Genomic DNA, 14956 nt, shown 5'->3' with positions numbered 1-14956 from the left:
TAAAGCATCAACAGTTTGAGTCCTGGCATTTCATACGTTTCTCAGAGCACGGTAAGGAGAGCATCCTGAGCACAGAGTCAGGGTCACCAAAAGGCCAGCAGTGGTCCCAAAGCCCCATGATGTGTGTCCAACCACGAAAATAATAACATAATAACTGATTGAACTGAGGGAAAAACCTTATTTAAATTAAATCTATGTATAGCATGTGCAATGTTCTAAATCTGAGCTCCATCTGCAGAACTACTAGATACAATGCTTGGAGACCACAAGATTTACCTAGAGGCCCCTAATGCCACCAGGCCTTAGCATTGCACTGCAGGATCAAGCACCATGGCTCAGGCCTTGCTAGCTAAGGGCTTTAACTTGATAATCGACACGAAAATTGTTGCTAGTAACAATGATCATTTAAAATAATGTTAATTTAATGTCAACTATAATTTACTAAATTATATTCAATAAAATAAAGCTTATCATGATTAAATTTTATTTAGTGAGAAAATATGTGATTTTCTAAAAAGTATTGTGTATTTCATAATTATGTTGTATTGGAAGTAGAAGGTGAGGTAATACAAATCATTGAAGGACATTTTTTTTTTTCAAAACAAGGGCCCCAGTAATGTACTACATTGTAATTAACGCTGAAATTCTGGGAACTACTTTATCATTTCCAGGCACTATGGCTCCAAAGCTGGGAAGTAACAGTGTACAGGAGGTGATTGATTTCCTATGGATTACAACAGGCAAAGTTCCCTTCATTATGCAAATTAATAAAATTCAAACTATACAAAATAGAAATTAGTCATCAAAGATAAATTCATCTGTAGCTAGGCACTGTGAGGTTACTTTAACCATAAGGTTTTTTTTTTTAACCATTTCAATTTAGAATGATTTTTGTACATTTGCATTTTTCTTTATCCTGTGAATAGTTGATGTTAGGAGAGAAATTTTAAATTTGTGAGCGATAGCACAATGGGTAGGGCTTTTGCCTTGCATGCAGCCGACCTGGGTTCGAATCCCAGCATCCCATATGATCCACTGAGCACCACCAGTAGTTCCTGAGTGAAGAGCCAGGAGTAACCCCTGAGCATCGCCAGGTGTAATCCAAAAAGGAAAAAAAAATAGACTGAAATTTGAAAACCTGAAATTTACATATATAGAAAAATAATGCAGTATGTACATTTTGGTGATGAAAATAAATAGTTCATGGATCAATCTGTAGCAGTGAGTAGGGACTACATATAGTGAGGAGATTATACCTGAGTCTCATATGTCAGGCAAGCACCAAATCCCTGAAAAAACTTCTGTACTATCTCTAGGACTCCAATAGTAGTAGCTCTAATTTAGATCATTCCATGATATCCGGATTAACAAAATTAATATTTTTAGAATACTGTTTTATAAAACCTACTTAATCTTTACTTTGAAAACAAAAAATAATAATTGGATTTTACAATTACTAAAAATTGCTACCCAAGCAGTTACAGGAAATGCATTTACTGGAAGAGGGAAAGAAATAAACTTGGACAATATCAGCATTTAACATTTCAAAGTGGCCATAGACCAGGCAATGCACTGTATTGCTCTGCTTTAAAGAATACTTCAGGTCTTGCATTCTCCTTCAAACTCTACTACAAAGCCAAATTCCACTACAGCTGTTTTAGAATACTAGGGTAAAATGATCCTGCAGGAAAATAATGTTAACTTCTTACAAATTGACAGTTCCTCAAATTGAGAAGTAAATTTTCAAGCAACAACAACAGAAATGGTGGTTGGAGATTAGTGAAGTAAAATTTTAAGTGTTTAATGGTACATTCATAAATGATACTTTAATTATTTAATATAGCAAATGCACTCATCAGGATGATTTCAGTAAGTGACATTAACTTTATGACATAATGCCATTAATGACAATATAATACTATTCCTCCCTAAATTTGCTTCAATAAAAGTTATTCTTAGATGCCGTCAACATGCATAATTCACTATTTGTGTCTAAGATACCATTGGTAATTTTGAGAGTAATATCACAATCAATACAACTATATCAATTTTTGTAACTATATAAATATGTAAAAATAAACATGTCAGTCAATTAATAAAGAGTACTATTAATAACAATGAATCAATTAGAACAAGAGTCTTTTATAAGGCAAAATAATAGAATTAACTTTAATTCTATTATTACTAAAATGAGGACATATACCTATTTACAGTTACTTGAGTTTGATTATAATGAAAACTATTATAAGTACATTTAGCAAGCAATATCTGTGTCCTTTTATACATTCTGAAAACCATTAACTACCTCCTATCACAAAGACTAAATAAAACAGTTTATAAAATAGAAAATTGAGGAAATTGCTTAGATCTTTTAAAGTAAAAGAAATCATTTCCTCAATCACTTGGTATTTCAAGAATAATATGATCAATGTCCATCATACTTATTGCTATTATTGTTTCTCTTGATTTAATATTAGTGTATGAGAATATCAATATATGTTAAAATCCTGACAAAAGTTACCTGCATATTGTTAAGATATTTTGCATTTGAGGCAAAGAAAGAAGCTCGAAGTATGCAAGAACTGAGAAGTAGCTATCTATATCATTTTCACTCTGTTCATTACAAGCAAAGAAATATATGATTTTTAAATGTGGGAAAATGAACATATTCTGTTTTAGAGGATAAACTTAGACTAACTCTCTTCCATTGAACAGAAATTAGGCCAGAAATAAAGCCTCACAATTATAGAGAATTAAGAAATTGGTTGCATGAAATAGAGCAAGTAAATATATTTCCATTTTTATTAAAGTGACATGGTTTGGAAATATTGTTAAGGACAGTTTTATGCATAAATAATTTGAATAGCATACCCATCAGTTGAGTGCTTCTCTTTCTCTACCAATACCCCAGTGACTATCATCTAACCCCTAGAAGCTCAACTTTGTAGACCTGCTCTTCAGTTCTATTATATTTGTTCATTGATGCTTCTCTCCTATGAATTTTTATAACCCATTTATGCATGGGATCATTCTATATCTTCTTCTTTCCTTCTTCTTGATTTCAATCAAAAATCAGTAATTTATCATAGCATTGTCCAGTCCTACCCATGTCCTAACAAACTGCGTGGTTGCCTCATTTATTTATTCATTTTATTTGAAGCAACTGGTTTACAATACTGTTAATGATAAGGTTTTATCCCTAAGTGATTCCAATCTCACATTACTGACCACCAGAGATCTCCCTTCCTCTGCTAATTCCCTGAGGATGCCTCCTTGCCCTACACCCCATCTAGGTAACTCAGTTATGTACATCAACCCTCCAACCATGGTGCCTTTTATCATGTTTCACCTTTACTATTTTACTTTAATTTTATTTTTATTTTTCCAACATAAGAGGGAAGTCATTCTACATTTGTCCCTCTCCTAAATGACTTTACTCAGCAAGATATTCTCCAATTTCACTAACTTTGCAGTGAATTGCTAGTAAAACAACAATAAGATATAACTTCATAGCACTAAACAAATATTCCATGTGTTTATTTGTCTACTATTTCTGTACCATATTTTTTGTTATTCATATTTGTTCTTTACCATGGTTTCTTTATCCACCTAATTGTTCCGAGGCACTGCATTGTTTCTGGATCTTGGCTATTGTGAACAACGCTTTAATAAGCATAGGAACCTAAGTGTTCTTCAGAAGTAGTGCTTGTGGACTGAAAGTCAATGACAATAAGTGGAATAAGTAGGTCATATGGAAGCTCAATTCTTAGTTATTTTGAGAAATGTCCATATTGTATTCCAAAGAGGTTGAACCAGTCAATATTTCCACCAGTAATGCATGAGGTCTCCTTTCCCCATATCCATTAAAATGGTGAATTGCTTTAGGTGTTTCTTGTTGTTGTTATTGTTTTTTGTGTAAATTTAAGTGTATTTAAGGGGGTAAATTAGAAAAAGTTTAGTTTTATGCTTCTATCTACAAGAGAGCTGTAAGACTGGAAAGCTGATCTTTACTTTTGGGGTATTTTGGGCAAAAAAATAGCTATTTATAATTTTTCTTTCTAGTAGATATATTATTGCCAAAATTGAGTGGAAAACAGTTTCAGTTTTGTTTGATTTTAGGTCACAATGGTGGCACTCAGGACTTACTCCTAGCTCTGTGGTCAGGACCATGCCTGTTGCTCTTCAGATGTCTATAGACAATGGTGGCAATCAAACATGCAAAGTAAGTACCTGAACACCTTTACTATTGCTCAAGAATCTAGATATTCTAATTCTCTTGGGATCTCCATACTACTTTCTATAGTAGCTTCATCAATATTCATTCCCACTACAAATTGCAAGGGTTTACTTTCCTCCATAGTTTCTCTACCACCTGTTATTTCTTGTCTTTTAAGTGACAGTGATTTTCATAAGTGTGAGCTCATATATTGTTGTTTTCGTTTTCATTTCTCCAAAAATAAGAGAGTAGAAACATATTTTTATGATACTACTGGCTTTATATATTTTCTTAAAATGAGTGTTCTATCTCAATTTTCTTTTGCTAAATTTTTTTGAAAACTAGCATTTCCTATCTTTTTTTCTGTTGTGTCATAGTAGATTTCAATGTTCAAGGTAAAAGGAACATATACTCTGTATAAAGTTCAGACCTTGATGCTTAGAATACTGATACCTCAATAATTATAAAATGGAAGAACAAAGGATTAAAAGAAACAACATATGCTTAAGAATCAATATTTTATTATTTTTTGAAGGAAAATTGTTTGACAGAGTAATTAAATTATAAATTGATTTATTTTGTTTCTAGATACATTTAATCTGTCTTTTATAGTCATATATTAAAAACAAATAATCACTAGTTAATAAAAATATTGTAAAAGTCAAGAGTCAATATAAGAGAAACTCTCCATATATCAAAATTATTATTACATGGTATTCACAACATGCTAGATTGCCTTATTATGTCTGTCACTGTCACTGCCCTGTTGTCATTGATTTGCTTGAGCGGGCCCAGTAACGTCTCCAAGGTGAGACTTGTTGTTACTGTGTTTGGCATATCAAATATGTCACGGGTAGCTTGCCAGGCTTTGCCATGCAGGTGAGATACTCTCAGTAGTTTGTCAGGCTCTCTGAGAGGGGAGGAGAAATCGAACTCGGGCCAGCCATGTCGGCCACGTGCAAGGCAAATGCCCTACTGCTGTGCTATCGCTCCAGCACTTATTAGTCTAATTTGGCATAATACAACTAGGGATCGAGCTCATACTTTTTTTTTTTTGGGTCACACCTGGCAATCAGAGGTTATTCCTGACTTTGCACTCATTACTCCTGGCGGTGTTCGGGGGACCAAATGGGATGCTGGGAATCAAACACGTGTCAGTTGCCTGCAAGGCAAACACCCTACCCACTGTACTATGGCTTCAGCCCCACATTTCTCTTTATAAAAGTTTGTTTTTCTTCAAAATAAGACCTTCCTCCTATATTACTAGTAGTATCCGAGACTTATGCTATCATTACCTACTTAAATCTAAACCCCATATGATGTTTATAGGCTAGTGATTTCCCTTTATATCCAATTACTCAAAGTTGAAGTGATGTTTGAATTTGACTACAACTCTATCTTTACAAAATATATTTGTTTAGACCAAAATAGAGATGAAATAAGTCTACAGACTTTGCTGAGTTCTGGGGGAATGAACTTCATTTTGACTCTATTTCTAAAAGGAAGTGGTGATTCTTCTGTCTCTTAGCAAGTTGCTGAGCTTGATGAAGTAGGAGACACTATGGAAGCTGCAATATCAAATAAGAGAATCCACCAAATTGTATGCATATAAAAAGGCAACCAAATTACAGTGAATTTAATTGTTTGGCTTTACACAAAAACCAGCAAAATTATTCTGTAAAGAGTTAAATTGTAGACATTTTATTTATTTAATTTTATGTAGGAGTACTGATATTTATTCAGCGACTGATTAGCTGATTGAATTGGTCATTAACTCCACCTTACATTTTTTCTTTCATTTTTTATAATTTTATTTATTGAATCAATGTGAGAGCAGTTACAGAGCTTTTGGGTTTAAGTCTCGGTCATATAGTGAAACACCCGTACACCCATGCTTCTCCCCCAAAACCCCATCCCACACCCTCCCCCTACCTGTGGGACAAATGATTTCCATATTACTCTCTCTCTACTTTGATCACATTTAATATTTTGACACCAGACCCACCATTATTTGGTATTTTACTCCAACACTCAGACCTGCTGAAAAGTCAACAATAGATAATTTGTTTTCTATTGCTGGTTAAGAATAACATATGATGTCATGTGACTGCAGTAGTGGTCATGCGATTTTGAAATTTGAAATTTTAACACTTAAATCTGGAGGGATTTCTGCCAAAACCTGCTGGGTTCCGAGATTAGTTTCTGAGTCTCTGGGATCATGGCCGTTAAGCAGCTTGATCAGGAGCCAGAAAGGCCATTCATGGGCGGTGACTCAAGGTCTCCTTGGGGCAGAGAGGAAAGGACCAGCTCCACCTCCATCCTGTGAGGCCCCATGTGTCTCATCACTGAGGACCCAAAACTGACTCTCCAGTGGCCTCTGGAGGATGGCAGCCACTGAGCCGCCCAGGGAGAGCAGAAGCGAAGGACAACACCCTTTCCCCCCTGGGGTGTCCCGGCGACAGTAACCTACTGCGGGGTCCAGACACATTTCTGCCAAAAGCCACTGGGTTCTGAGATTTGTTCATGAGTCTCTGGGATCATGGTCGTTAAGCAGCTTGATCAGGAGCCAAAGAGGCTGTTCATGGACGATGACTTGGGGTCTCGTTGGGGTGGGGAGGAAAGGGCTGGCTCCACCCCCATCCTTTAAGGCCCCACGTGTCTCGTCACTGAGGGCCCAAACCTGACTGTCCAATGGCCTCTGGAAGATGGCAGTCACCTAGCCGCCTAGGCAGAGCAGGCGGAGGGACAGCACCCTCCCCCGCCCCCCCCCCCCCCCGGTGTGGCCCAACTACAGTAACCTACTGCAGGTCCGGACACATTTTTGCCAAAAGTCAGTGGGTTCCGAGATTTGTTTCTGAGTCTCTGGGATCATGGCCATTAAGCAGCTTGATCAGGAGCCAGAGAAGTTGTTCGTGGGTGGTGACTCGGGGTCTCATTGGAGTGGGGAGGGAAGGGCTGGATCCACCCCCATCCCATGAGGCCCCACGTATCTCTTCACTGCTGGCCCAAACCTGGTTGTCCAGTGGCCTCTGGAGGATGATGGTCACCAGGACGCTAGGGGGAACAGGCCAAGGCATGAAACCTATTACCATCTGGGGTGGCCCAGTGCCAATAACCTACTGCAGGGACTGGACAGATTTGGACAGATTTCTGCCAAAAGCCGTTGAGTTTTGAGATTTGTTTCTGAGTCTCTGGGATCATGGCCATTAAGCAGTTTGATCAGGAATCAGAGAGGCCATGCCTCCAATTATATAGCTGAGTCCAAGGTGGTTTGTGCATGTTTCTCTCATATGCCTAACTTTGGTAAACTTTGCCCCAAGTTTTTGGGGTTGGCCAAAGGCACAGCAGCAAAGTTGATTTTCAAAAAGATATAGGAAAGTAAATTTTGTTGTAAATGTCAGTATGTGGATTCTCGTCATACTTGGATAAATTAAAATTATTTTTCTGAAAACAAAAGAAGTTTTAACACTATGGAGCAATTTTAATGTTACATTTAGTACTCATATTTTGAACTGAGTTTTAGGCCAGAAATATGAATAACCATTATTTATTCCTTTTCCCTGGCTTCTCTCTGTAATGGTTTAGTAAGTGGAGTGAGTCTCACCAATACATTTTTCCTAATATATTCATTATTTACACACTTCTCCCCTGACTTGTTACACATATCATTGTTGTGTCTTCATTGGTGTTTTACCAAAAAAAAGTTTTACAATTTCTCTATATGCAGTCAAATCTTGGAATTATTTTCCACACTTAAAATATGATAGCTCAGTAACGCATAGAACAGCATTGTAAGCTCATATTGAGGTAACATTTTAAGAAAAGTTAAGTGGATTGTATCTCTTTTCGTCACAATCACGATCATCCTGTTGTTCGTCTATTGACTCAAGCAGGCACGAGTAATGTCTCCTGGTCCTAGCCCTGAGATTCTAAAAAGTGCCACATTAAAGGCTCTTTCAGGGTTAGGAGAATGAGACCCAGCATTCTTACTGGTATTTGTCATATTGGGTACACCACAGGCATTTTGCCAGGCTCTGCCGTTATCTCCTTTCATAAAATACATCATTTATTTTATACGTTTGTATTTTATCTCCTTTCATAAAATACATTATTTATTTGGGTTATAGGCACATCTTATTGAACTTTGCTTTTCTCACGTGCTAACAACTTATCACGATCCTGAGCTATGAAAGTGTTGTTAAGATTAATGATAATTTCTCAATAATACATGCTTACTTTGGTTTCTAACACATTTTGATAATCATCAACACATTTTAATGTTTTAATCATTATTATATTTGTCAATGTAATATATGTCCTTTTTCTTTGATACCACTATCATTCTTTGGTAACTCTCTTGGGGGTATATGGTTCATGCCCACATGAGATGGTGAGATTACTTGATAAATGCTTTTTGTGATTGAGATTACTTGATAAATGTGTCCTGAATGCGCTGACTGTCATTCTCTAACACTCTCCTTTCAGTACCTACCCCTGAAATACTGCCAGCTTGGAATTAGGTAAACTAATAATCCTGAAAGTCTTTTATATATTTGAGTAAAAGAAAGTTCAGGTGTCTCTCATTTGAATCAAAATATATAAATAAGTTTAGTGTTTAAAGGATGCCAGAAATGAAGATGGTCTAAAAACTAGGCTCTTGGGCTAAAGGAATGCAACTGAGAATACAAAGGTGATTTTTGAAGGGGGCTAACTCAGCGAACACAAACAACCCTAAGTGGAAATGGAGAAAATTCTAGTGGCTCATACAGCGAAGTGAATCAATCACAACATTTTTATACACTAGTCTAATATAAACCAAAGTCCTAAATCTACTTCCATTCTGTGAAGTAAAAGTGGTGAGAAAGCAGTGGAGAAAAAGATTGAACCTATCATAGAATGGTTCAGGAAATTTGGGAACAAGCCTATTTCATAGCATTAAGGTCCAAGACAAAGTAGCAAGTACTCATAAAAATGCAGCATCTTGTTATCCATAAAATCCAGCTGAGATCACTGATAGAGGTGACTACACTAAATGACAGATTTCCTGTATAAAGCAAATATCCTTTACTTAGAGGATGTCCTTTAAAATTTTTTAAACAAAAAGGAAAAATGAATTTCTTGCTTTAAAATTTTGAAGAACAGATTTATTTTCTTATTAGGGGATCTTATATCTGGTGAATTAAATTCATGCCAATACTTGCTGAACGTCCTGAAAATCCTAGGAATTTTTAAATATTCTGAATGTACTTTGCTTGTTCTCTAGAGATGAAACTACAAAGATGGGATAATAGAAAATATGTTCACCACATCATATTCTGAATATTTTGAGAACATTGTCAAGAATTTCTGTAAAGAAAAAGAAATCATTTTTGAATTGTAGGTGCTCATTAATAATTCACCTGGTCACCCAAAAGCTCCAAGCGACATGGGCAGGAAAATGAATGTTGTTTTTCTGCTTGCTATCAAAACATCCATTCTGTAGTTCATGGAGCAAGCAATCATTTTAAACTTGCAATTCATTTTTTTCCATGAAAAATATACTTTATAAAGAATTCTATGATGCTCCAGTCCCTGGAGCATTATCAGGAGTCATCCCTGAGCACAGAGATAGGAGTAAGCCACAAACATTCAGAGAGTGATCCAAACAAACCCCGCTGAAAGAAAAAAAGATTCTAGGTTCTAAAGGTCATGATAACTTTGATGTACTGGACTATATTATTTATATTTTTTCTGGAAGAGTTTTACCATTCTAGATATCATTAAGAATCTATCAGGTTCACATGTATATGTAAAAAATAAATAGAGAAATTGCCAGGAACGGTGGAATAAACTGTGGCAAGCCAAGCTCCCCACAACCAGAGTCAGGGAGATGTTTTTGTTTCTTTAAATTTTTATTAGTGAAACACATGAGGTACAGTTGTACCCATTCTCCACCACCACCAGTCCCAGTATCTCTCCCACCCCCCTTCCTCCCATCCCACCCTACCACTGTGGCAGGGCATTCCCTTTTGTTATCTCTCTCCCTTTGAGTGCTGTGGTTTACAAAAGAGACATTGAGTGGTAATCTTGTTCAGACTATAGTCTACTCTCATCACGCATTTCCCATCCTGAAAGGAACCTCCCAACACCCTTTATTTGGTGCTCCCTTCTCTATCTGAGCTGCCTTTTCCCCTAGCGTGTGCGGCTGTCCTCAAAGCCATGGAGTAATACTCCTGGTACTTATTTGGCTATTCTTCGGTGTTAGTCTCCTATTTTGTTACTTTATGTTTCCCAGATGAACGCAATCTTTCTATGTTTATGCCTCTCTTTCTGACTCATTTCACTTAGCATGATACTTTCCATGTAGCATCACTTGTATGTAAATTTCATGACTTCATCCTTTCTGACATCTACATAGTATTCCACTGTGTAGATGTACCAAAGCTTCTTTAACCATTCATCTGTTTTTTGGCACTCAGTTTTTCTCCAGATTCTAGATATTGTAAACATTGCTGCAATGAACAGACAACTGCAGAGGAATCAACCTCCCTAACTTCAAACTCTACTACAAAGCAGTAATAATTATAACAGCATGGTACTGGAACTAAAGCAGAACAGCAGACCAATGGAACAGAGTTAAATATACTGACATCTCCCCCCAAACATATGATCACCTAATCTTTGATAAAAGAGCAAGAAATGTGAAGTGGAGTAAGGAAGCCTTTTTAACAAATGGTGCTGGCAAAACTGGACGGCTACATGCAAAAAATGGGCTCAGATCTCTGCCTAACACCATGTACAAAAGTAAGATAAAAATGGATTAAAGACCTCAACATCAGACAGGAATCCATAAGGTACATTGAAGACAAAGTCGGCAAAACCCTCCATGACATTGAAGCTAATGATGTCTTCAAAGATGTCACACCACTGGCCAAGCAAGTGAAAACAGAGATAGACAAGTGGGACTATCTTAAACTAAGAATCGTCTGCACCTCAAAAGAAACAGTGACCAAAACACAAAGACAGTCCACAGAATGGGAAAGGATATTCACCAAATACACATCTGACAAGGGGTTGACATCAAGGATATACAAAGTACTGGTTGAACTCCACAAGAAGAAAACATCCAACCCTATCAGAAAATGGGGCGATGAAATGAACAGAAATGTCATCAAAGATGAAATCCGAATGACTAAAAGACACACGAGAAAATGCTCTACATCATTAATCATCAGGGAGATGCAGATCAGAACAACAATGAGATATCATATCACACCACAGAGACTGGCCCACATCCAAAAGAACAAAAGCAACCGGTGCTGGCGCAGATGTGGCGAGAAAGAGAGCCTCCTTCACTGCTGGTTGGAATGCCGACTGGTTCAGCCCTTCTGGAAAACAGTATGGACGATTCTCAAAAAACTAGAAAATGAGCTCCCGTTTGACCCAGCAATTCCACTCCTGGGAATATATCCCGGAGAGGCAAAAATGTATAGTCGAAGGAAGATGGTTTAAAGAGTTGGAGTGCAGACTTTCTATGCAGGAGCCTAAATTTGATTCCAACCACTGCATGCACCTCTAAGTGTTGCCAGGAGTAAGAGAGATAGACAGATAATTTACATAAATCAACTGCAAATCATACACACAAAATTTTTCACCTCCTTCTAGCCTAGTTTTCCAGACAGATCTTGAAGCAATCAGCAGGGAAAGGATCAATCTCTAAAGATCTCTCCCCAAGTCTTGCAGTGCATAGATGAAATTAAATTAAGTTAGGACCTAGTAAGGACAAGCAGAAACATAAAGAAAATAGAGAGAAAATAGTGTAAGACAAGCCAAGTGTAAGCCAAGGTTTGGGACCAAAAAAAAAAAAACTTTAAAAACCAATGAATGAGCCTGGGCTTTAGAATAGAGGCAGCTGGATTGGCAGAATTATTTCTCCCACTGTCAGGGAACATCATCGCTTCCAGCAATGGCTCAAAAACTGGAAACTGTGACATAAACTATTGGCAGAAATTGAAGACCTGAAAAGTCACAGTGGCAGAAGGCAGTGTGAATGTCTCCCTCTGGTCTCTTCCTGTTCAACTCCTCAGGACAACTTTGTGTTTAATTCAGTGAGGGTTTCGATGTTTACATACCCCATTTCCCCTGCCCCTCATGATCAGAAACAAAGAAGAATCCCAACACCAAAGCCATAGCACCGCCTGCAGGAATGCAAACTATGCTAAGTCAGATGCTTCAGCAGGAAATGTGTGTAATTAACAGTTATGAAAATAATATAGAATACTTCAAAAAAACAGGAAATATCCAGAGGGTAAACTTAAAGACAGAAGAGTGCAATACATAATAAATAAGGAATAGAGAAGTGTCTTTATACTGAAATTAGCAAACTTAAAGCATAAAGATCACACAAATTTTAGAATCCAAAATAACCCACATCATATCATTGGTAAATTACCAAAATTCAGTGAATAGGAAATATAATGAGGACTGCTAAGAAAAATTATAAAGTGACATACCAAGACACTACTATTAGGCTTATATCAGACTTCTCAACATAAATCCTCAAGTTAGGAGACAGACGAATGACATATTCACACTATTAAAAAAAAACGAACAACACTCCAGCAAGAATTATTCCTGACAAAATTATCACTCAAATATAATGGAGAAATAAAGTATATTTTTCAGAAAAACATAATTTAATGAAGTTTAACATCACTTCTACTCTGGAAAATTTTCAAGGTTTTCCAATGAATTCAGAGTTTTACATGAACTTAATTGATAAAACTAATAATATTAAAGAGTATCACCCTAATTTATTTGGGAGACTTTTCAAGTTCTCATGAAATCAGGGGCTATTCCTGCTGATAGTCTGGGAACTGAGCTGGTCATTTCAATGCCTCATAGAAGGATGAAGAGCTGTTTGATAGCTCAGGTGCCAAGGATCAGTAGTATGACTCATTCATGTCCATTGTGCCTGAGGGTCACAGTCAGTGGTGGTTAGGGACTTATAGGCTAAATATAAATGGTGCTAAAGAGTATATGTAGCACCATATTTTAGATGGGTCCCATACCATACAATTTATAAGTTATTAATTACTGAAGTGTATTCACAGCCTAATGTTAAGAGAAAATTACTGTGGGTAAAATGTTATAGCATACCGTCATATGCTACAAAAAATATTTTGTAAAAATACAAGTTAACCGATGTGAAAAAATTCACTTTTTTTATTTAAGTAATGGCTGGTGTGATAGCAGGGCTGGAGCAATAGTACAGCGGGTAGGCCATATGCCTTGCACATGGCCGACCCGGCTTTGATTCCTCCATTCTTCTCAGAGAGCCCTGCAAACTATTGAGAGCATTCCGCCTGCACGGCAGAGCCTCCAAGTTCCCCATGGCGTATTCAATATGCCAAAAACAGTAACAACAAGTCTCACAATGGAGACATTACTGGTGCCCGCTTGAGCAAACTGATGAACAATGAGTGGACAGTGCTACAGTGGTACAGTGCAATGGTCACAGCACCGCCCCCAACAATTTTCAGCAACTCCCACCCTGATCATATACCAATTTTCAAAATGAACAAATGATCTTCCACCAGAAAAAAAAAAATTGAGGACTTGCTAAAGCATAAAGACTATGGTTAAACATTCAATCAATAAGTTGTATCTTAATTATGCATTCATATTTCAAACAAGCTACTACAAACTTAAAGGAAACAATCCCAATGAAAAAGCCACAGTTAAACAAATCATTGATGAAAAAATTCCAGAGCTGGACAATGCAGACATTCAGATTCAAGGAGCCCGAAGGGTAACAGCTAAAAGAGACCCTAACAAAAACACTCCAAGACATATCATGGTTAGAATGATCGATGCCATGGATAAAGACACAATACTGCAAGCAGCAAGGAAATCACATACAAAGGAGTACCCCTTATATTCACAGCAGACCTATCAGAGGAAACCCTCCAAGCCCGAAGGCAATGGTGGGATATAGTGAAAAAATGCACTGAAATGATTGCTTCACCAAGAATACTCTATCCAGCTAAACTCTCACTCAAATTCGAAGGAACAGTACACTAGTTTTTTGATAAACAGCAACTTAGGAACATCATAGACTCAAAACCAAAGCTGAAAGAAGGGCTAAAGGGGCTACAATAAAACAAGACAAACCCTACAAGCACAACAGACCTTTGCAGAAGGATGACACAAAACCCCATAACAATAATCTCATGTCAATGGTCTAAATTCACCAATTAAGAGACAAGGAGTGGCAAAATGGAGTCAGAGACAGAACCCATAATTCTGCTGCCTACAAGAAACTCATCTCAACAGTCAGAGCAAGCACAGACTCAAAGTTAAAGGATGGAGAACAATCCTGCAAGCAAACAGCTCCCTCAAAAAGAGTTGGTGTGGCCATAAAAGTATCCGATAACATCAATTTCAGGTTGAAAAAGATTAGAAGGGACAGCAGAGGCTATTTTCTATTCATCAAGGGACACATACAACAGGAAGAAATTACACACTTAAATGTATATGTACCTAATGAGGGACCAGCTAAATACTTTAAACAACTGCTAACAGATTTTATGGAGGACATTGCAAGCAACACAATAGTAGCCAGAGACTTCAACATCACCTTATCACCTCTGGATAGATCAACAAGAACAAAACTCAGCAAGGAAATATTGGCTTTGAAGAAAGAAATAGAAAATAGAGTGCTTATAGACATAGATAGGGCATTATAACCCAAAAAGAAAG

This window comes from Sorex fumeus, unplaced genomic scaffold (assembly GCF_029834395.1).
Source record: "Sorex fumeus unplaced genomic scaffold, SorFum_2.1 ptg000013l, whole genome shotgun sequence".
NCBI classification, from domain to species: Eukaryota; Metazoa; Chordata; class Mammalia; order Eulipotyphla; family Soricidae; genus Sorex; species Sorex fumeus.
Note: the sequence above shows the minus strand (reverse complement) of the source record.